General features: G+C 42.4%; 1 pseudogene across 1 annotated transcript; it reads left to right on the top strand.

Annotated features, from left to right (window-relative positions):
* The first annotated feature begins 20,826 nt into the window (after positions 1-20,826).
* On the top strand, positions 20,827-23,332 carry LOC309555151 (proteasome subunit alpha type-1-like; annotated as a pseudogene). The gene is made up of 2 exons: positions 20,827-21,323; positions 23,049-23,332. The product of its transcript is annotated as a proteasome subunit alpha type-1-like (transcript).
* Positions 23,333-23,967: the final 635 nt, after the last annotated feature.

The raw sequence follows: 23,967 nt of genomic DNA, 5'->3' as shown, positions 1-23,967 counted from the left end.
TCCTGACAGGAGGAGAGACAGCCGTCACCTCCCTCCTGGGACTCTGCTTCCCTCCAAAAACAATCTGTCATATGCTCCCTACAGACTTATACCACCTCCCAGAATGTTGTGCGGCAGAATCTGCCCTTCCAGGATGGATACAAGCACTGGTGTGCTATTGGTCAGGTTTCCTCCACTGCCCAATGCGAGCCATCATTGGGACACAGTGGGGAGACCCCCCAACACAACAGGCACACCTGAAAACACATGCCAGCCTAAATAAAACATGGCCCTGCTGATAAGCAGACAAGGCCCACTATACTTTACCTAGCACCAACATTGGAGGGTGCTACACTTGTTTTACAGAAGGCAAATTAATTGTGCAGTTTGGGTATTCAAATCAGATGTGTAAACAATATAACACAAACCAGTTGTATTATATTTTTAATAAATTCCCAGTTCATCCCCTTATTATTTCTAAAAATGTGAACAATATACTATATACTGTATATGATAAATATTAAACTTATATTCTGTAACTGCTTTTGCTTTCTATTTTTTACATTTTCCTATGTCACTGGATAAGTAGTAGGGTTTTAATGAATGTGCCAAGAACAATAAGCTCTCCACTAAAATACTATGGTGAAGAAGAAAATGTACTTTTTTAAGACCTTCAAAATCCTTCAGAATTAATGTATTTCATTCAATTATTTATTAATTGATTAGCCATAACAAGCTACATTTCAGAAATGGGCCACAAAACATGACCATATTCATCCATGTGAACATTTGGGGGTCAGGGAAGCATGAGCACATGAGCATCCTTTTGCCAGCAAGGAATAGTAAACATTTATCTTCCTTGCTGGCCTGGCAAGTCCAGCTTTTGTAAATCATCTCCATCACATCTAAATGAAATATACATATGACTAATAATTTTATGCAATCTTATCCATGTTTTAGTAATTGGATCATTGCTTAAGCTTTAGCACTGATATCATGCATGCCTCAAGAAAGCAACAAAGCAGGAAAGCTTCCTTGTTAGCAAGGTATCTAGCGGATTAGCTTGGTAAACTGTATTCCCTAAATAAACAATATCAACATCAACTCTCAGTAGTTTACATAATCTCCTTACTTATGGCTATACAAGTCTCCTCCGGCACATTCTGAAAGCTGCTTTCAGATCTTGTACAAATAGTAAAGCCTGAAAGACTTAATAGTGTTTTTTTTTCTGGAAGGAATGATCCAGCTGTCTTGGATAAATCCCTGCTGAGTTCAGTGGATATACACGAACAAAAAACTCAGAATGTGCAGGACAAAGTAATTTTGCTTTCCAGACACTAGGCTCTATTGTTTAGCTTTAGCTAACAAAAGGAGACAGAACTGATACAGTTATTTTATCATGCTAGTCTCATGGTACTTCATACATCACAAAAATATAGGAGTGAATATGAAAGAAGAAGTGTTATTTTTTGTTGTAGGTAAACTAATAAAAGAAAGAGACAAATAGAGAATAATGATAAAAAGAACACAATAGGGAACCTTTTTTCCAAAAGTTCACCACATCTGTCTAAATAACATTGTCAAGCACCAGTATATATTACTGCAGATGTAAGTTTAAAACTAAAGAAAAGTGACTACACCCAAAGGGGCACACTGAACAGGTAATTATTGAAGTGGAAGTTACATGCAAAAAAATAAATATCAGCTAGGATTCTGGCTTACAATATTTGAAAAAAAAAGTATTGGGAATAGATCTTTGAAAAGAAAGGCTAGCCCCATGTTTATCAGGAGAGCAAAGCCCATCTTAGGCTGTAGTTCTTTGAACCTTTTCTATTTTTTGAGCACCTAAATTGACTTAGCTAAGCACAAGAGGTTTTCAAACTCATAAATGACTGCTCTAGGTTTGACTGCACTTCCACTCAATGGGAAGAACAACTAATCTTGTATTTATTTGTAAAGTAATGCAGAAATGCTTAGCCAGGTTTTGATACCAGGGCATTCTATAAACAGCAAAGGCTCTTCAGCGACAGCATGGCACTTTTATGGTAGGACAATATGCCATTAAATTTTACACACTCTCAGAGGAACTGTGCTGGAACAATGGCTTTTTGGCAATGTCTGGAGGAGCACATAAAAAATGAAATGGCAGGTTGTAAAATTCTTACTAACCTGGATCAGTTAGTCTCCCTGGCCATCAAGATTGGCATGCGCTTAAACCTTCTTGCTCCCCCTTATCCACCCATGGTTTCTTCTTCACCATCCTAGAAGGAAACTATGCATCTGTGCTGCTCACATTTCCCCACTGAGGAAAGAACCCAATGTCTTTAATAAAGCTTACTCATCTACTGCAGACAGAAAGGACATTTATTAAAGTAATTCTCACAGGAGCCAGGAAACTCTCATATCTAGTCTGTTTTAAGGGGGGACATTAAATCACTACTCTCACGCCTCTTTTCAATGTCCTTCTGTCTCTGTGCAGATTATCTACATCCAAAGCCAAAGTTAAAGCATTCCTTAAATCTAGTGTAGCTGGCAACTTTGTCTGGACTTTCCTTGTATAGAAACTTTCCTGAACACCTAAATCTCTCTTTCAGATCATGTGATTTTCAGGGGTTTATAGAACCATTCTTGCTTTTGGGCCTATTCATTCCAATGCCACTCCTGTCAGGATGTCTGTTGGTTACTCCTTCATGAGTCAGGCTTCAACTGCAATCACCAGTGTTCAGCTGGATAATATATCTGTGAAATGGTGTGAAAAGTATTAATTGGGTGCTTAAAATGCAGCATCGTTTTTTTTTGATGACCAGTTTTCTTAACCGCATATGGTGGGTAATGCATTCATTGACTAGACCCTTTATTCTATGATAAAATGTGTCCTCCTACTGTCCAAGTTTATACTACTGTATCCTCTGTACTCTCTAAATTATCTTTTTTTTAAAAAAAAGCCTTCCTAAACATTTGTCTCTAGTAAATTCTCTCCTACTATTGATAACTTTAGTTGTCCTGTTGCCATTGTCCAGTTTCATTCCATGTCTTTAAATGGAAGTGTTTAATTCTTCATCAGAGAATATTTGGTGAAAATTCACATCCTCTGCGTTTTTGTTTGATCTGTGTCATTTTGACCTCTTCTTGTATTACTTTGTCACCAATTTTTCCTAATTAAAAAAAAAAATTGCCTGCTCTGCTATTTTTTTGGAAGTTAAAAGCCATTTATAATAATGGATGCAAAATTGATATCCTTCTCCTCTAAGTGAAATGAGTACAGGTGTACATTTGTACCTCTTACCAACTGCCACAAAATGTTGAATAAACAATCATACCTTCAAAAAGTTCTGTCTTTGTAATAAAACGCAAGCACATAACAATCATTTTTCCAGAAAACAAATCCAGATAATGAGATTTGTATTAAATTGTTTGTGTCATTAAGTGTTACCTTAAGGTGTACCAAACATACAGATCGCCTCCCATGTACTGCATATGAAACAATAGGTATGAACCCCTAAAGGTGGGACTTTTTACGGCATGAAATGAAAAAGTGTATAGAAAATATAAGAAAATATTTACTTTCAAAGATTTTTATTAAGAGATAACAATACAGGTAACAACTGCAAAACGAAACATGTAAAGGGGGTAACAAACTTTGTGCAGCGCTTAACAAAGCATTACATGGTAAAATAACATCTTCAGTAAAACAGGGCATTACAGGTACCAAGGCTCCAAGGAAGAGGAGGCAACCGGCCTAGATAAAGAACCATAACTTCTGGGGAGATTCACCCAGTCCCAAGGCAACCCCAATGGGATCAGAAGCTGTTACCTAGGGAACTGGAAGAAGCCCCACAGCACAAATTATTCAACAGGTGTCCAAGGAGCCTAAGAAAAATTATACTGTGTGGTTTTATAATGAGTGGAAAGCAGCTTGAGCAATTAATAAGACTACAAAGGTTCACCAAAGCTCTAGACTTACTCAGATATTAGGTTTAATACCCAGCTTGCTTCCGATATTTACACCATAGTGTATGATCGTACCCTAGATGTGTGCTTAAGGCTTTAGCTTTCCTGCTAGGCTGTTCTTCCCCTCACTTTCTCTTCACTCGGCCCTCTTAACCCCCCTCTCCTTTATACCTTCTTACCCCTCCCGCATCTCTTTCCCCCCCCCCCCATTTTCTTTTTACCTGTTCTATCGCTCCTAATAGCCTTCACTGAAACCTACTTTCCACTCTGTGGGGGGCACAACAATATCGACATACTGATACCATAAGGAGATGCCCCTGGGTATCCCTAGGAATAACCTCCCCCCCCCCCCCCACCCACATTGCCCTTTTCTTCTTTGTTATTATATGCCTATTACATAATGCTTTACGGTACATCAGGGACACTTGATGACTAGTTACAATTTGTTTGAATCTTTGAGTTTTCTGTAAATGCATGATGCTTTGTGCAAAATTGTTAACTTTTGAAATACTAATAAAAATTGTCTTAAAAAAAAAAGTTTGGATTTGAAGGCATAAACCTAACCTAAACAAGAGCAGAGGTCCCAAATTACCAGTGGCTCCTGTGGGGGGGGGGGTGCTACATAATTAATTAAATCAGCCAATCAACTACCAATGAAATCCAGGTAAGATTGTAGAAAGTTGCCCTGATTTATTGTCAACTACTGTACATTGATTTGTCTTCTACTACTGCTAAGTACTGCTATGTACCTATATCCAGGAACTATATTTTTGATATCCTTGTTGTTATTTTGATATCAAACTCCCATATTTAATGGAGGCAACCTGAAATTACTTAAGATGGTTATATTTCTATTTACTCTACGTGATACCATTATTTGTCATATTAATGTACCAATTCTCTTTGTACCACCATCTTCTGTTTCCTTTCAATAAAAGTTTGTATTATAAGATCAAAAAAAAAAAAAGATTACAAAGGCAAAGGGCAGAACCCGAAAGCGGACTGCTTTCACCAAAATAGAGTGGAGAACATCAGCTTTGGGTATACCCCTAACGAGCCCTGAAAGATAACTGAACCCATAGGTAACCCCTAAAAGCAATCTGGATGAAGATGTATAAGAACTCTTGTGAGCGGTGAGGAGAACAGGAAAGAAGAGTAGAGAAAAGAAGCAAAAGAGAAGACAAGAAAGAAGGAGGGAAGAGAGGAAGAACAAAAGGAGGCTACGTATGCCCGTGAGGTCTCACGAAACGACAGAGAAGCAAGCAAAATTATTAAAAGATCAGGGAAGTATTAGTGTACTTCTATGTGTGTGTGGGTGGTTCCTGCGCTATCTGAGGTAGTTTAGGTCCCTTCTTATTGCTGCACCACAAGACTGGTACCAGGAACCAGTTGATACAAAGTTAAAAGGGGAAGTGGGATTTGATACCCGATAACACCCGGTCTGGCATGTTGACATTTAAGGCGTGGGATTTGGAAAAGTTAATTTGAAGCCCAGAGATTGCACCAAAAGATTGCAGTACTTTCGGTAGTGATATTAGCGGTGAGGTAACAAAGAGGAGTAAATCGTCGGCAAAGAGGGCACACTTGTGTGTGTGTGGGCCACATTGAACTCCATGAACATCGGGGTGGGCTCTGATCGCCTGCGCCAAAGTTTCAATCGCAATAGCAAATAGAAGGGGCGACAGGGGGCAGCCCTAGCGTGTGCCTATAGAGATAGGTAGAGAGTCGGAGTATCAACCCTGAAACCTCACCCTAGCTTGCGGCGTGGAGTAGAGCGCTCCGAGGATATTCGTGAAGTGTGGGCCAAAATCCCATTTGTCAATGATAGAAAAGAGATAATTCCATGAAATAGAATCAAACGCTTTTTGTAGGTCTATGGATAAAAGAAGACCTTCCTGGCGGAGACCCCCATCCCAACCTGAGTGAAGCAGTGAAACCACATCAATGGCTCGGTGAATTTGGTCTGTACCCTTTCTGCCCGGAATGAAACCCACCTGATCTTTGTGTATGTGTTGCGAAATGAAGGAAGATAACCAGTTAGCCAAAATTTTGGTCATGATCTTCAGGTCATTTTTGATGAGGGAGATTGACGGTAATTACCCACCTCACTGTCATCTTTCCCAGGTTTGGGAATCACAGATATAAAAGCTGAGTTAAGTGTGGAATCCAAGTGTGGTGTATTACGAAGATCGTTGAAGAAGCGAGCCAAATAGGGTGAAAGAATAGAGGAGAAGGCCTTATAATAAGGGACAGAGAAGCCGTCTGGACCCGGTGCGGAGCCCCCCTTTAAATTTTTAATGACCAGTTCAATCTCTTCAGGGGAGAAAGACGCCTTCATAATGGAGCTGTGATGGCCCTTTAGTTTCGGTAAAGGGGCAGAGTCTAGAAAGGCAGTGAGGTGAGCAAGGGGAGGGGAGGGGCGCGAACTGTAAAGAGTGCTGTAGAACTTATGGAATTCCGCTGCAATTTTCCGGGGTTACGGGAATTTGTACCATCGGAAAGGTGAACAGCAGGTGGGGTATGCAGACGTGGTCTAGGAGTTAAACCCAAGGCCAAAAGAGATCCCATTTTATCACGTTGGGAGTAAAATCTAGTACCCTGCCATCTAATATGTTTGCCCGCCCTAGCTGTCAGAGCAAGATTAAGTGCAGTCCTGGCTGCGTCTAGTTGGGTCATCGAGACGGATTGTGGTCATTGTTTATGTTGTTTTGAGAGATTGAGGAATTCCTGTTCTAGTCGGTCAATGTCAGCTTGTCTGGCCCGCTTAAGTTGGGCAGAGATTTGCATTATCTTACCCTGAATTGTGGCTTCATGGGCCGCCCAGAGAGTCGACGGGGAGATATCCCCTATATCGTTAAGCAAAAAAGTATTCTTTGATGTGCGCTGCAATTTCCTGAGTTTTTACTGGATCACTCAAAAGAAATTCATTCAGTCTCCAGTGATTGTGTGTGGCATGGGAGGTAGGCCTCTGAAGGAGAAGTGTCACCAAGGAATGGTTAGACCACGCCGTGTCCCTAATGTATGCTTTTCATGCTAGGGGAACAAGAGAGGTTGGCAAGAGAATATGTAGATCGAACAGCAAAGGGACTTCCAGCGCTAACTGTGATATCTCTCACTCTCAGGAATGAATAAAGTCAAATTACCGTGTGGTGCTGATGCTAATTAATGCTGATTCAGCATAAGTCAGTGAATGGGGGGGAGGGGCAGCAGCGCTATCCCACGGTACATAGTCTACAATGTAACTCAGGCAGGCTTGATGGAAAACCTTGAAAAGTTTATTTATAAAAAATATATATAGTGATGATTAAAACATAATAGAATGTATTCCAAACCAGATCTGTGGCGTTGCTGGGGGTCACAGGATGACCGAGCCGCTGGGTGAGCCGGAACTGTGTAGATGATCACAACAGGGAACCAGGCATAAGGGAGAAGGATCTTATGTGCCAAAAGCAGACCGGACCAGCGTGGCTTCCTCCCACCCGATAGTGTGGCTGCTCGCACTGAAGCAGTGTAGACGTGCCGCGGAGCCGCCAACCAGAGGTATCCACAGCGGAGGCCGCTACTCGTAAGCGGCGTCATCAAGCGTCGGGACCCGGCCTGGAAAGCATCAGGGTTGCTGCTGCCCCTCCCCCCCATTCACTGGCAAGAGAATATGGTCTATTCTAGCGAAAGATTGATGCGGGTGTGAGAAGTGTGTGAAGTCCCTGTGTGAGGGGTTGAGTTCTCTTTAAACGTCCACTAGGCCATGACTATACAGCAATTTAGCAACTTTTAAGCTGCATTTGGTAGGTCTCAGAAGTTGAGAGCCAACCGGACGCTTTTTGTCAATGCCCATATCAAAGGCAATGTTGGAGCCCTCTCCCCAGATGACAGTGCCTTCAATAAGTGGGGACACAGTTCAGAACATGGAGCTGAAGAATATATTCTGGGTGACATTGGCAGCATAGTAAGAAACAAAGGAGTAAATATGGTCGTCTATGGAGCCCTTGACTAGGATATAGCGGCCTTCGGGGTCTTGGTGAATCAGAGATGGGGCAAATTTACAGCGGCGAGTCAACCAAATCGCCACCCTCTTCATTTTCCCCACAGCATTTGCCAGAAATAAAACCAGGAATTTAGCATGGAGAAATTTCGGGCAATATTGTTTAGGAAAGTGTGTTTCTTGGAGCAATACGACATCCAGTTTTTGTGAGTGGTAATATTGAAAGGCCTTCCTCCTCTTAACAGGGGAGTTCAGGCCCTGTGTGTTATGGGTGCCTATTTGGAGGAGTGGGGTAGGATCTGTAGTGTTAGCCATGGAGAGAGTTGGTGAGGAACCAGAGCGAATATAAGGAACTTACCCCAGTCTCGAGAGTAGCCAGAGTACGGAGCAGTACCTCCAGGATATGGACGACCTCAGGGAGTTCTAGGCAGCATGAAAGACCTCCAGGGCAACTGAAAGTTTATAGAAAAGTGAGAAAAAAGGAAAAGGAAGAAGGAAGGAAGAGGTGGACAGAGAAGAAGACATCCATTCGGAGGGTGCGAAGCAAAGCCCCGCAACTCGCGAAGGGATCAAAAATTAAATCCCTCACGGAAATGTAGCTAGCCTTCGAGATAGGTAAAGGCTCTGGATCTCTGATCCGGCCGCAGCGCCCATATAATACAAAAAGTAAACAGTGTTGCACAGTAGATGCCAGCAGGCATAAAGGTATGTAGAATGAATGCAAGACATGTATAAACAAGTGCTCAGTAGCAAACAATGCATAAGATGAAGCCATGTAAATATTTGTGGGGAAAGCTGGATATTACCATGTAGGGGGCCAGCTGAAAAAAAACACCCCGGGGGGGGGGGAGAGGAGGGGAGGGGAACGGGGAGGAGGAATGGAAGGCAGGTGGGTGAAGGAGGGGAGAGGAATCTCAGAAAGTTCCAGGGAAAAGCAGTACAATTGGGTTTATGAAATAGGGATGTGTTTAAGGCCAAAAAAAAGGACAATAACGACACGAAAGGAAGATCACTTGACAAAGTCAATATGAGTGTAGGGCGACCTGAGCAGGCAGGGGGGGTAGATAACAATCACCTCCCGCAACCGGAACACCTGCTCAGGACCAGGTACAGGTGTTCAAAATCAACCTGGAAAAAAAAAGAAAAAAAAAACCCAGACAATAATGACATGAGAGGAAGATCACTGGACAAAGTACATAAGAGTGTAGGGTGACCCGAGCAGGCAGGGTGGGGCAGATAACAATCACCTCCCGCTACCGGAACACTTGCTCAGGACCAGGTACAGGTGTTCAAAATCAACCTGGAAAAAAAAAAGAAAAAAAAAAGTGTGGCTAGGAGAGATCATATGGAAAAATAGTTTATCCAGGGCGCTCGGAGTCTTTAGATCTCTTGTGTTTCTGATTCTGCCAGAGAGGTACCACAGGGCTGGTAGGCATTTGGTGGAGCTTGTGGGCGGGTCCAGTGGAGGTGGAGAAGCCGGGGCTTGTGCAAGAAGATGGAGTTCCAGAAGAAGCCTTTCACCATCCGCAAAGTTGGAAAATGTATAGTATTTGTTCTTGAAGGAGAATTCCAAATTGAAAGGGAAAAGCCACCAGTATTTTATCTCCTTTTGAGTAAGAACAGTGAGCAGTGGTTTGAGAGATCTGCGCTTCTGAATAGTAAACGGTGACAGGTCAGCAAAGATTTGTATAGGATGATCTTGAAAGGAAAGCTGAGCAGTGGCTCTGGCCTTTTTCATCACCTCTTCTATTACTGAAAATTAGTGAGGTTTAACCACAATGTCCCTAGGGAGACCGTCAGAGCAAGGAGCTCTATCAAGCTCCAGTTTGTGAGTGGGAATGTCAGGTAGCAACATTTTTATGAGAGCCTGGACAGTATCAGCAGTCTCAGTGTAAGATTCTGGCAGGCCTCTGATCCTAAAATTATATCTCCTTGTCCTGTTCTCTAGATCGTCTATTTTGGAAAGTGCTGAGTCTAATTGGGTGTGCAACTCCTGGTTCCAATCAGTATTTTGATTGATCCGGGTCACTGAAACATCCACTTTAGATTCGATAGCCTCAATCCTGGTACCTAGATGTAAAAGATCTGCTTTGATGTCTGTGGTGATTCTGGCAGCCGTGATAGAGAGGCCCCTGTCTAACATTTCAGAGAATTTTATCATCATGAAGTTAGGGTCAAAAGGCATTTCTGTGGAGTGAGATTGTGGAGGGTCTCTGGCCTGGAACAAGGCTTTACCTGATTCCATGGGGGACATTATCAGCTCATCCAGTGTCTGGCCGATGAGGGATTCTGTGGATGAAGGGGAAGCTTGGGAGTCCAGGATGGTAAAGGGGGGGGGGGTCCCCGGGGGCTGTGTGTAGAGCTGAGATAGGTGGGAGAGCTGAGGAGATCCGAGCTGCGGATCAGATGGGCGGCGTGGCTGAGGCGCGGCGGCCATCTTGGATTTGTAGGCCAGAAAATGAAAGAGGCAGATTATGTTGAAAACTGCCTAAAGCGGGGCAATAATGGTACCTGGAGGGTCTATGGGCTCTCCTAACTCACCCCAGATGGTTTGCCGGCGCCCGGGTGTAAGGGGGAGGCAGGATGGCGCTCGATGCAGATTCTAGGCCCGAGAAGGAGAGCTCCCGATTCCCATCCTTGCAGCCCCAATCCTGGCAATAGTGGTACCTGGAGGGTCCGTGGGGTCACCTTTAGCACCCCAGATGGAGTGCTGATGTCCGGGTGTAAGGGGGAGGCAGGATGGCGGGCGATGCGGTTACTAGGCCCAAAATGGAGCGAGCCCGATTCCGATCCTCACAGCCCCAATCCGTGCAATAGTGGTACCTGGAGGGTCTGTGGGGTCACCTTTATCACCCCAGATAGAGTGCTGGTGTCTGGGTGTAAGGGGGAGGCAGGATGGCGGGCGATGCGCTTTCTAGTCCTGAAACAGAGCGAGCCCGATTCCAAACCTCACAGCCCCAATCCGTGCAATAGTGGTACCTGGAGGTTTCTTGGGGTCTCCTCTATCTCCCCAGATGAGGTACTGGCATCTGGAAATTCTCAAGACATCAAAAAGCACTGCTCATTGCTCACATGCTAATAAAATAAATACATTTTATTTTCTTTCTCATTGTTTTTTATTATTATATTATTATTATATAGGATTTATATAGCGCTGACAGTTTATGCACCGCTTTACAACTTGAGGGTAGACAGTACAAATGCAATACACTTTAATACAGAAGGAATCAGAAGGCCCTGCTCGTTAGACCTTACAATCTAATAGGGAGGTTCAAGAGATACAAGAGGTAATAACTGGGCTGATGGAGAAATTAAAAGTACAGTTGTTAGGTGGATGTCAGATAGGTTTCTCTGAAGAGATGTGTTTTCAGGGTTTGTCTGAAAGTAGACAAAGTAGGAGATAGTCGGACAGATGAGGGTAGAGCATTCCAGAGGATGGGAGAAGCTCAGGAAAAGTCCTGGAGGCGAGCATGGGAAGTGGTTACAAGGGAGCTAGAGAGCAGGAGGTCCAGGGAGGAACGAATAGAATGAGTTGGTCGGTATTTTGAGACCAGATTAGTGATGTAGCTGGGCGCCAAGTTATAGATGGCTTTGGTTAGTAACTTGAATTTAATTTGTTGGTTGAGTGGCAGCCAATGGAGGGATTGGCAAAGAGGGGTAGCCGACACAGAGTGGTTTGCAAGGTGGATGAGCCTGGCAGCAGCATTTATGATGGACTGAAGTCTTTTTAAAGGTAAGCCAATGAGAAGGGAGTTGCAGTAACCGAGACGAGAGATGACCAGGGAGTGGATTAGAAGCTTTGGGGTATCATTGGTTAGGAAGGGACGTATCTTGGAGATGTTGTGGAGGTTGAGGCGGCAAGCTTTGTACAGTGACTGGATGTGTGGCCGAAAAGATAGTTCAGAGTCCAGGATTATACCTTGGCATGGGTGGACGGGTTGTTAGCGTTGCGTTGATGTTGACAGAGAAATCAGGGGAGGAGGACCGTGGGGGAGGAAATATCATGAGCTCAGTTTTGAATAGATTGAGTTGGAGGAAGTGATGTGACATCCAGGCTGATATGTCTGTTAGTAAGCTGGTGATACGTGAGGAGACTGATGGAGTGAGCTGAGGGGTGGAGAGATAGATTTGGGTGTAATCCACGTAGAGATGATATTGAAAGCCATGGGAGGCAATCAGCTGACCCAGGGAGGAGGTATAGATTGAGAAAAGGAGTGGTCCAAGGACAGAACCTTGGGGGACCCCAACAGAGAAAGGAAGAGGAGAGGAGGTAGTAGAGTTGTAAGTAGCACTGAAGGTGCGTTGAGATAGGTAGGATGAGAACCAGTGAAGAGTGCAGTCACAGAGGCCAAAGGACTGGTGGAGTTTTTTGAGGAGGAGGGGGGGGTCTACTGTGTCAAAGGCAGCGGAGAGGTCCAAAAGGAGTAGTACAGAATAGTGTCCATTGGTGTTTGCTGTTTGTAGATAATTTGTGAGTTTAAGAGAGCAGTTTCAGTGAAACGCTGGGGGCGAAATCTGGACTGAAGGGGATCAAGAAGATTGTTTTTAGTCAGATGGTCACTCAGTTGGTTGTAGACCAATTGTTCAAGGAGTTTGGAAGAGAAGGGGAGTAAGGAGATGGGGCATAGATTGTGAAGGTTGGTGGGGTCCAGTGAGGGCTTTTAAAGGATGGGAGTGACTAGTGCGTGTTTTAGAGAATTAGGGAAGATGCCAGAAGAGAGGGAGAGGTTGAAGATGTGAGTTAGAGAGCGTATAATAGAGTCAGAGGGTGAGAGTAGCATGTGCGAGGGAGCAGGATCCAGGGAGCAGGTGGTTAGATGGGTGTTATATAAAAGTACAGCAACCTCATTAATACTAGTAGGGTGGAATGAGGGAAGTATGATTTTACCTTTGGATATGGGTTGTTAAGTAGGGGAGGTTTTTGCACATTTGAGATCTCCTCGCAAATTGTATCAATCTTATTTTTGAAGTGATTGGCGATCTCCTGGGCAGTGAGCAAGTTAGAGGGCGGAGTTGGTGGAGGACAGAGTAGAGAGTTAAAGGTAGAGAAGAGATGACGGGGACTAGAAGAGAATGTTTGGATGAGCGTAATAAAATAGGTTTGCTTAGCAATGAGGAGGCAGAAATTGTATTTTAGAAGGGCAGATTTATATTGGTTAAAGTCTTCCAGGGACTTAGTCTTACGCCACAGGCGCTCAAGAGCGCGTCTACATTTTCTGAGACTTCTGGTGTCGTCTGTTTGCCAGGGTTTTAGGGGTCGGGCCGAATTCTGTGTGTGGTGAGGGGAGCGAGCTTTTCTAGGTAGGATGACAGTGAGCTGTTAAAGATGGAAATGGCTAGGTTGGGGTATGACAGGGGTGATTTTTTGTCATATAGATGGTCAGTAGCAGAGTAGAGCATAGAAGGGTTGAGGTAGCGAAGGTTTCTACGAGGTAACTGTTAGACAGTTGGAGGAAGAGGAGGTGGAAGGCAGAGAGAGTGCAAAACGAATAAGGTGGTGATCAGAGAGTGGGAGAGGTTTGTTGGAGAGGTTGCATGGAGTGCATAGATAGGAGAAGACAAGGTCAAGGGTTTTGCCAGTGGAGTGTGTAGGAGCCTGTATCCATTGCTTCAGGTCAAGAGATGAGGTTAGGCTGAGAAGTTTAGAAGCAGTAGTAGTATTGGCATTAACAGTGATGTTGAAGACACCAAGAATGATTGTGGGGATTTCAGAAGAGAGAAAGTAGGGTAGCCAGACAGAAAAGTCATCAAGGAAGGTTGATACTGGTCCAGGGGGCCGGTAGATGACAGTGATTCTTAAAGAGACAAGAGAAAATAAACAAATGCAATGCACCTCAAAAGAGGAGAATGTCAGAGATTAAGACATTTGCTGATGCAGCATGATGTGTATTGTGTATATATATATATATATATATATATATATATATATATATATATATATATATATATATTTATATATCTGCAATAATAAGTATGTGAACCCTTTGGAATGATATGGATCAAATTGGTCATAAAATGTGATCTGATCATCATCATCTAAGTCACAACAATAGACAATCACAGTCTGCTTAAACTAATAACACAAAAAGAATTAAATGTTGCCATGTTTTTATTAAACACACCTTGTAAACATTCACAGTGCAGGTGGAAAAAGTATGTGAACCCCTAGACTAATGACATCTCCAAGAGCTAATTGGAGTGAGATGTCAGCAAACTGGAGTCCAATCAATGAGATGAGATTGGAGGTGTTGGTTACAGCTGCCCTGCCCTATAAAAAACACACACCACTTCTGGGTTTGCTTTTCATAAGAAGCATTGCCTGATGTGAATGATGCCTCGCACAAAAGAGCTCTCAGAAGACCTACGATTAAGAATTGTTGACTTGCATAAAGTTGGAAAGGATTATAAAAGTATCTCCAAAAGCCTTGCTGTTCATCAGTCCACAGTGAGACAAATTGTCTATAAATGGAGAATATTATGCACTGCTGCTACTCTCCCTAGGAGTGGCCGTCCTGTAAAGATGACTGCAAGAGCACAGCACAGACTGCTCAATGAGGTGAAGAAGAATCCTAGAGTGTCAGCTAAACACTCTTACAAAAGTCACTGGCAAATGCTAACATCCCTGTTAGCAAATCTTCAATATGTAAAACACTAAACAAGAATGGATTTCATGGGAGGATACCACAGAGGAAGCCACAGCTACCACAGAGGAAGCCACTGCTGTCCAAACAAAACATTGCTGCACGTTTACAGTTTGCCCAAGAGCACCTGGATGCTCCACAGCAGTACTGGCAAAATATTCTGTGGACAGATGAAACCAAAGTTGAGTTGTTTGGAAGAAACACACAACACTATGTGTGGCGAAAAAGAGGCACAGCACACCAACATCAAAATCTCATCCCAACTGTATAGTATGGTGGTGGGGGCATCATGGTTTGGGGCTGCTTTGCTGCGTCAGGGCCTGCACGGATTGCTATAATCGAAGGAAAAATGAATTCCCAAGTTTGTCAAGACATTTTGCAGGAGAACTTAAGGCCATCTGTCTACCAGCTGAAGCTCAACAGAAGATGGGTGTTGCAACAGGACAATGACCCAAAGCATAGAAGTAAATCAACAACAGAATGGCTTAAATAGAAGAAAATATGAGAGAAAATGTAAAAAAGGTCTTCAATGTCTGTATTAACCCACAGGTTAGCCCCTATAAGGGGAGCATACAGTGATAGAACCACCAAAATGTGACTTTAGAGGCAGTGATCTATATGGCAAAAATAGATAAATGTAGACAAAGCATATAAAAAGGTATAGTTTTATTCAATATCAAAATGATCAATCATTAAAATCAAGGAAAATGCAAATTAGCATCAAATAATGTGAACAATGTACATAATTTATACAGAATAAATATCTAAACCAAGAGATACAGTAATGGGGTCACCGAGGTCCGACATGTTTCGCCAACATGGTGGGCTTCTTCGGGGACCAGTAATGGCAGTGACCTCTTTAATGGTTCAATAGTTCAAACTTAGAACATAAAATCATTGACAACAACAGGAGTCCTAGCGTGTATGTGCAGCCAGCAGGGTAGACCAACCCAGGTCATTTGAGACGAGGGATATAGTGTCCTCCAAAAATGGCAGATACCAGACCGGGCTGAGGCCGACAGCAGATCAAATGGACCAGAAGAGAGCAAAAATGAATGGTTTCAACCTCAAGGAAGGAATTTTACACCATTCAACCAGAACACGACTACCTGACGCTGCGGATCCCTTGATCTACCAATTTGAATGGTGTAAAATTCCTTCCTTGAGGTTGAAACCATTCATTTTTGCTCTCTTCTGGTACGTTTGATCTGCTGTCGACCTCGGCCCGGTTCGGTATCTGCCATTTTTTGAGGACCCTGCTTGCTGCACATACACGCTAGGACTCCTATCGTTGTCAATGATTATATGTTCTAAGTTTGAACTATTGAACCATTAAAGAGGTCACTACCATTACTGGTCCCTGAAGAAGCCATTGAACACCTTTTTACATTTTCTCCAGTATTTCAATTAGGGATGTGGCAGTGATTATTGGCTTAAGTTGAACCAGTGTCTGCATTTTAAACTATTTCATACAGAAGAAAATACGCCTTCTGAAGTGGCCCAGTCAGAGTCCTGACCTCAACCCAATTGAGATGCTGTGGCATGACCTCAAGAAAGCGATTCACACCAGGCATCCCAAGAATATTGCTGAACTGAAACAGTTCTGTAAAGAGGAATGGTCAAGAATTACTCCTGACCTTTGTGCACGTCTGATCTGCAACTACAGGAAACGTTTGGTTGAAGTTATTGCTGTCAAAGGAGGTTCGATCGGTTATTAAATCCAAGGGTTCACATACTTTTTCCACCTGCACTGTGAATGTTTACATGGTGTGTTCAATAAAAACATGGCAACATTTCATTCTTTGTGTGTTATTAGTTTAAGCAGACTGTGATTGTCTATTGTTGTGACTTAGATGATGATCAGATCACATTTTATGACAAATTTGAGCAGAAATCCATATCATTCCAAAGGGTTCACATACTTTTTCTTGCATCTGTATATATATATATATCACAGTACAAGTATGTCACACAAAATGTTTTTTTTTTTTTCATAATGCAAAGCATATTGTACATAGCTATCAGCAATGCCTATAGAGTATAGAGAGATATAATAAGTAAACATGTTTGGCTCAATAAACATAAATAAAGAAAGAGAAAACTCAAAGTAGGAAAAAACAAAAGGTTGAAACTAAACAAAAAAAAAAAAAAAAACAAGACATTTAAAGTATCCATTCACCAGGTGATTGTTGAATAAACACTCTCTCGGAGCCTATCGCATAATAAAAACATCATTTGTAACCAGGGATACCATTTAGATTGGAAATCAGAGGTTCTTATTTGGTTAAATAAGAAACACTCATATGAACAATGTAAATGGACTCTATGCACCACTTCAGAAAGGCTGAGTGCTAACATCTGTTTCTATTTATTTGTAATAATTAACCATCCTGCAATACAAGAGTTCTATATTGCTTTGGGAAACAATCTATTGATATGCCTAACAGTGCCAACTGTTGGAAAGAATTAGTTAAAGTCCCTGTTACTTTAGGGGTTAAAGAGAATACTGATTTCCAAAAACTTACATTTGCAGTTCCATGAAACATCGAGAATATTTCCTATTTAATTTAAATTGTTTTTATTGAAAGTTTTGAACAAAAACAATAACAAGAAATGAGATGTACACGGGTGGATGTGAACATATTTGTTAAGAGAAAAAAAAAACGACAACAGCAGTATACCGTATAATTACAGTATTCGACAATAGTGAACCAATAATTAATAATCCAACATGTACATTAATGAGGAGTACAATACAGACTGGTTTTTGTGAACAATGGTAACTGTATTATAGACTTAAGACTTCCATATGGATTTATTACGTCCTACAGAAGGATGAAAGCTTCAGTGCCACTGTAGGTTACTGAGTTAATATAAGAAGATTTACAGGGAGCAGAATAGAGGAGGATCAATATCTGGGGGGGATCGCTCAATTCCTAGGCACCCCTTTGGGAACACACTGTGCCCAGGAGTGGGCAATCCCCCCAGCGCTTCTGGTGGTGAGATTAATCAACGATTGCGTTTGGGCTGATAGCATGTCATGCGTTAAATTGTGCGAGAGTGATATGGTGTATTAGATAAATGCGGTGTATCCGAGTGTCTCCTTATACCAAGTGTGCCATGGGGACCAGTGTCAAAATGATTGTTGCAATTTACCTGAAGATGAAGCGTTCATCAGTTCATAGGAATGGTGTAGGTGCGTCAGGTCAACCACCTCTAGCGATGTCGGAGGTGAGGGACTTTTCCATTTTCTGGTAATGCTTAATCTCGCTGCCAAGAGGATATGTGTGATCACATGTCGTTTGTCTTGTGGAAGGGTTTCTATGTGGAGAGATAATAGTGCTAGCGCCGGGTTCGGGGGAATGTGTATGTGTGCTACTTGTGAGATAATGCGGAAAATATCAGTCCAGTAGATCTGAATCACCGGACAGTTCCAAAGAATATGCAAGAGATCTCCTCTTTGAGCACACCCCCGCCAACAGGTATCGGGTGTCTGGAGGTTGAACTTGGCAATTTTAATCGGGGTTATATACCATCTCTGGGTAGTTTTCACTGAGAGCTCCATTAACAAGGTGCAGGCAGTGGCTTTGTTGGTGGCCCTAGAGGCCTGGAGCCATTGTTGATCCGTGTAGACCTGGTGTAAATCATTTTCCCAGTGTTGCAGATACGTGTGTTTGATAAAGTGGCTTTTGTGTTGAAGAAGGTCGTAAAACAATGAAATCCCTTTTCGGGGATACGAAGTGGAGTGAAAAAACAGCCATGCAGGCGTTGTGATCTTATGAGGGCCCTTTGGTAGTTTTGTTAAGCAGTGCGATAGGCGGATGTGGTGAAAGTTGGCGTGGAGAGGGAGATCATATTGGTGAGAGAGGTTTGGGAATGGTTTAATATCAAACAAAGTATGGTGTCGGTAGGTGATTCACCGAAAACACCGCTGCTTACCACACTCTTTTGGCCGATACCTCGACACTTCTTCGGTCACTAAAATAAAGGATAAGCCTCCATTGCTTAGCATATGTTATGTCCAGACAAATAAACGTAGCATCCACTCACAGTTAGGGAGTTCACTATCAGCTTTGAGAGGTGTTCGCCGGACCGCTTCCGCGTTCCACCGGCTCAAACCACCATTCCCGGAAGTGACGTATTGACGTACATGAACCACGCCCTACGCGTTTCGTCATACGACGTCATCTGGAGCGTCCAGATGAACGCGGAAGCGGTCCGGCGAACACCTCTCAAAGCTGATAGTGAACTCCCTAACTGTGAGTGGATGCTACGTTTATTTGTCTGGACATAACATATGCTACACAATGGAGGCTTATCCTTTATTTTAGTGACCGAAGAAGTGTCGAGGTATCGGCCAAAAGAGTGTGGTAAGCAGCGGTGTTTTCGGTGAATCACCTACCGACACCATACTTTGTTTGATTTCTTAATCACTACACGGGGTTTTGGCAATATCAGCACTCGGCACTTTATATGTATAATTATATGCATAACATATGATGTTTACAGTATGTTTACAGTATGGTACACTAGGCACAGCCCATAAATAGCACGTAGCACTTTATATATCTTATTGCGTGCACCTTTAGCACCATATGCACTTTTCTATTTTGCACATGCACGTTTTATAAGTGGTAGCGCCGGTCCCAACATTTTTGCAATTTTTTCAAAACTGAGAGATTGACACGTTTTGATAGAAAATCCACAAGCTTTCAATTTCAGTGTAATGACGTGTAAATTTTGGGTGAAAGTTGCAGATCTGGAACAATTTATAAATGTATTCTCTTAGTTCAACTGCAAGTATAACAAGAATATCTTGTTAAATAGAGTAGTCTTTATCTTTCCAGGTAGAAAATGAAAAGGAAGGGATAAATTAATTGTAAGCTCTCAAAGAAAAAGCTATCAACAATGAAGAGGTAGCAGGGGCAGTGAAGTGTAATAATGAATCCCAGGTGGCCAGTGAAGCTTCTAAAAAAGGGATGGGATGGACTGGGACACACAGCTCAGCTGTAACTTTTGCTAACAATACGGATTTAAGATCTCCATTGAACAAGGCTTTTTCTATAGAGACATGGGGTATGACAAGGTCAGACCCAAATCAAGCTTTTAGTTGATCCAAAGGAGCTGCCCTATAATAATCTTGTAGAACTGGGAGACCCATGCCACCCTTTAGTTAAAATATGAAAAGAAACCCTTCCTTTCTTCCCTTTCCATATGAAGTGTTTGTTAAATGAATTAAGGGTGAAACAAAATTTGGATGGTAATGGTATGAGAATTGTCGTAAAGTAATAGAGTACAGTATTTTTAGTAGTATCATTTTAAACTCAACAATATGACCCATCCAAGACACTTCAAATTTACTTATCTATAATAGTTCAAGCTGGATTGAGTTTAACAACTTGGCATAGTTAGTTGTGTACAACTGGGGTGTAGAAGGTAAGTGTTTACCTAAATAAGGTACACTCTTAAAATCCCATGTATAGGAGAATTCAGCTTTCAATTTCTTTAAAGATCTATTCCAATTTATTCCAATATGAAGCGCTAAGGATTTAGTAACATTTACTTTATATTACAATACCAATCCAAACAAATCAATAATCTCCTGTACCACCCGAAGGGAAAATGCCAAGCCCTTGTGGTAAGGACAGCATGATCTGCGAAAAGCCCAATTGTATGAGAGGAATCACTAACATAGATGCCAGAAAAAGAAGAATGGGATCTTATTTCTTCAGCAAAGGGTTCCATCAATAACAAAACATCTACAAACAAAAATATTAAGGAAGAAAAAAGGGAACCCCAAGTGTTTACCATTATGAATATAAAAATGATCTGAGAGGACAGAGGAGGTATAGACTTGGGCCAATGGTTCTGTATACAATGCAGATATGGCCGAGTACACAAAGCCACTGAGTTTAAATGTACATAAGGTAGCATGTTAGTAGTCCCGTGGAACTCTATAAAAAGCTTTTTCAGCATCTAATTTAAGGAAAACATAGGGGATCATACAGACCCCAGCCAGTCATATAAGACTGAGAATCCAAGTACTATTCGGAGCTTGTAATACCTTCACAAAGCCCACATGATCAAATTTAGGGATGGGGTAACATCCTCCAAATAATTACACAAACTTTTATTGTACATCTTAATTGGTATTAAGGAAGGAGATTGGGGGTCTGGTCTGGGGGTGGGACGGAGAGGGTTGTGCTCAGTCTGGAGTAGTTGAGCACCAATTTCTGGCATTATTCAGCAGCTCGGCCAGCGCGGAGGATCAGTATGTTTCACAATCAGTATGATAACAACGTGGCACTCTGGAGCCCCCAGGTACGGATCCATCAGATTGAGTATGTGATTATAGCAGTGAAGCAAGGCTCCGCCCCATGGGGCTAAAGTCCAAGACACACCCCATCGTCATATCGTTAAAGAGAGCTCAGTCAGAGTTGGCTGCTCATAAGAAGAAGATCTGCAATGTGGACAAACACGTTGCCATTTCCATTGCTGATCTCACCTTTGAAGCCCAGCTGCTTTGTAACTTTATACGGCAGGAGTGTCTGAATTCATGATTTGTCTATGGTCGCCTTATCCCAGTCTCCTGCCCGGTGTCTCTGATTGGAAGCAAAACACAAAATCCTACCCAGCACTATGGACGGAGACCTTATGGAATGGAGCTGCTCATTACAGGCTATGATGACATGGGGCCATGCATCTTCCAGACCTTCCCCTCTGCTAACTACTTTGACTTCAGGGCCATGTCTATCGGGGCAAGCTCTCAGTCTGTGCAATTTGGGTGGGTGGTGCGCTTCAGAAGTGGAAATATAACTTAAAAGGGTGTGGCTTAAAACATGGTTTAAAATTGTGAATATATAAAATACAATAATAAAGACGTGTTCCTGTGGTAAAGTTGTGTTATCGTTAAATTATGCCGTGGTGATCAAATAAATTAAAATGTAAATAAACCATTACAATATATCTTCTATAGGAAAAAGTGCTGAGTACTTCAATTTCATAAAAAACTCAGTGAATAAATAATCCGTTAACAAAGTATAAATATATAAATAGAACTTCAAAAGCAATTAAAGGTGCTTTGTGCTTTCTGAAATAAATAAATAAAGTGCACTGTTCAAGGTGTCCATTCATAAAAATCCAAAAGTCAGGTGCAATTCCCTTCAATAGCTTCAAAGAATAGTAAACGTGCTCTCATGCAAAAAATAAGGGTGTTGTGACTTGCTGCCTCCACCAGGTGTCACATCTAGGTGTTCTATATTCTCACCTCAATAAGGTGTATATTGCGCCTGTATATAAAGCTTAGCCTCCGGGTAACATGTAGGCTTTTGCTAATTCCAATCTCCTGTTTCGACCTCCGGGTATTTTCCTGTCCTGTCCTTTCAGCTTTTGGGGTGTTAAGCTTTCTGGCGTCCTTAACTCCTTATCGTAACCTCGGGCGGCGTCCGTACGACGACGTGCGGCCTCACTGCGCAGCTCGATGGAGAAAAGGAAGGAAGGCCCGAGCTGATTTGCTGTCCCCACTCACGTGGTATGAGTCTCTGGCGCGAAAGGATGGAAGCGCCCGGCAAGGTGGGATCCCACCTTGCCGGGCGCTTCCATCCTTTCGCGCCAGAGACTCATACCACGTGAGTGGGGACAGCAAATCAGCTCGGGCCTTCCTTCCTTTTCTCCATCGAGCTGCGCAGTGAGGCCGCACGTCGTCGTACGGACGCCGCCCGAGGTTACGATAAGGAGTTAAGGACGCCAGAAAGCTTAACACCCCAAAAGCTGAAAGGACAGGACAGGAAAATACCCGGAGGTCGAAACAGGAGATTGGAATTAGCAAAAGCCTACATGTTACCCGGAGGCTAAGCTTTATATACAGGCGCAATATACACCTTATTGAGGTGAGAATATAGAACACCTAGATGTGACACCTGGTGGAGGCAGCAAGTCACAACACCCTTATTTTTTGCATGAGAGCACGTTTACTATTCTTTGAAGCTATTGAAGGGAATTGCACCTGACTTTTGGATTTTTATGAATGGAAACCTTGAACAGTGCACTTTATTTATTTATTTCAGAAAGCACAAAGCACCTTTAATTGCTTTTGAAGTTCTATTTATATATTTATACTTTGTTAACGGATTATTTATTCACTGAGTTTTTTATGAAATTGAAGTACTCAGCACTTTTTCCTATAGAAGATATATTGTAATGGTTTATTTACATTTTAATTTATTTGATCACCACGGCATAATTTAACGATAACACAACTTTACCACAGGAACACGTCTTTATTATTGTATTTTATATATTCACAATTTTAAACCATGTTTTAAGCCACACCCTTTTAAGTTATATTTCCACTTCTGAAGCGCACCACCCACCCAAATTGCACACATTGTATTGACTGGTTCCTGGTGCCAGTACTGTGGTGCAGCAGCAGGAAGGGAAACATATACGACCTCGGATAGCGCAGGAACCACTCATACATATAAGAAAGCTCTCAGTCTGCTTGCACCTACCCGGAGAGACACATGATGGAGTTCAGTGAATGTAATCTGAATGAGCTTAGGAAGAACGGGCAGCACACCTTGAGAGAGACTCTTTCTGCAGAACAAGACTTGACCACTAAGAATGTTTCTATTGGCATTGTGGGGAAGGAGATGGAGTTCATCATCTATGACAATGATGAGATGGCACCATTTCTGGAAGGGCTGGAGGAGCGACAAGGAAGGTGGCAGCCCCCGCAGAGGATGTGGCCGACAAACCCGAGGAGACGATGCAGCACTAGAGGTTTTTTTTTTTTTTTTTACTTTTAATATGTTTATTTATTATTGAAAAAATTAAGCAACATAAAGAATCAAGTAATATGTATGGCTGCAAGGCACATGTAGTGACGTTTGTTAAATCACAAGTCAGAAGATCTGATACATAAATAACAACTTAACACAGAAAAACAAGAGAAACAATTACAAGTGTCCAATCCGTACCCTAACCTTCATATGTATTCATTATAGTCAAGGATCTGACAACATTAGTTGGCTTAGCAGGTCCTCAATCCACATCCCTCCAACCCATCAAAAGACTTCCAGCCCACCCCAATGGGATCAAACTGTGGACGAGGTGACCCCCCTCCTGAGACATGGAAACCAGGGTGATGACCTATCAACCACTTCCAGTGAGGCCACTGGATCAAACCCATCAGGGCCCAAATGGATTGAACTCATTGTAGAGGAGCGGTAGGAACTGGTGGTCTGCAGCTTCTCTACAGAAGGCCTTAGGCACAGAAAAAAGACACACTGCAATCTGTCAATAGTGCGCAGTCTCTGGGCACTAAAATAGTTAAGGAAAAGAAGGAGAAAGGAGGATAGTAAGGAAAGTACATGGAAACAGTGAGGGAGTAGAGGAGTTGGGAGAGGAGGAAGA

The sequence above is a fragment of the Pelophylax lessonae genome (genome assembly GCF_965119305.1).
Source record: "Pelophylax lessonae genome assembly, chromosome: 4".
NCBI classification, from domain to species: Eukaryota; Metazoa; Chordata; class Amphibia; order Anura; family Ranidae; genus Pelophylax; species Pelophylax lessonae.
This window is presented reverse-complemented; position numbering and strand designations above follow the sequence as displayed.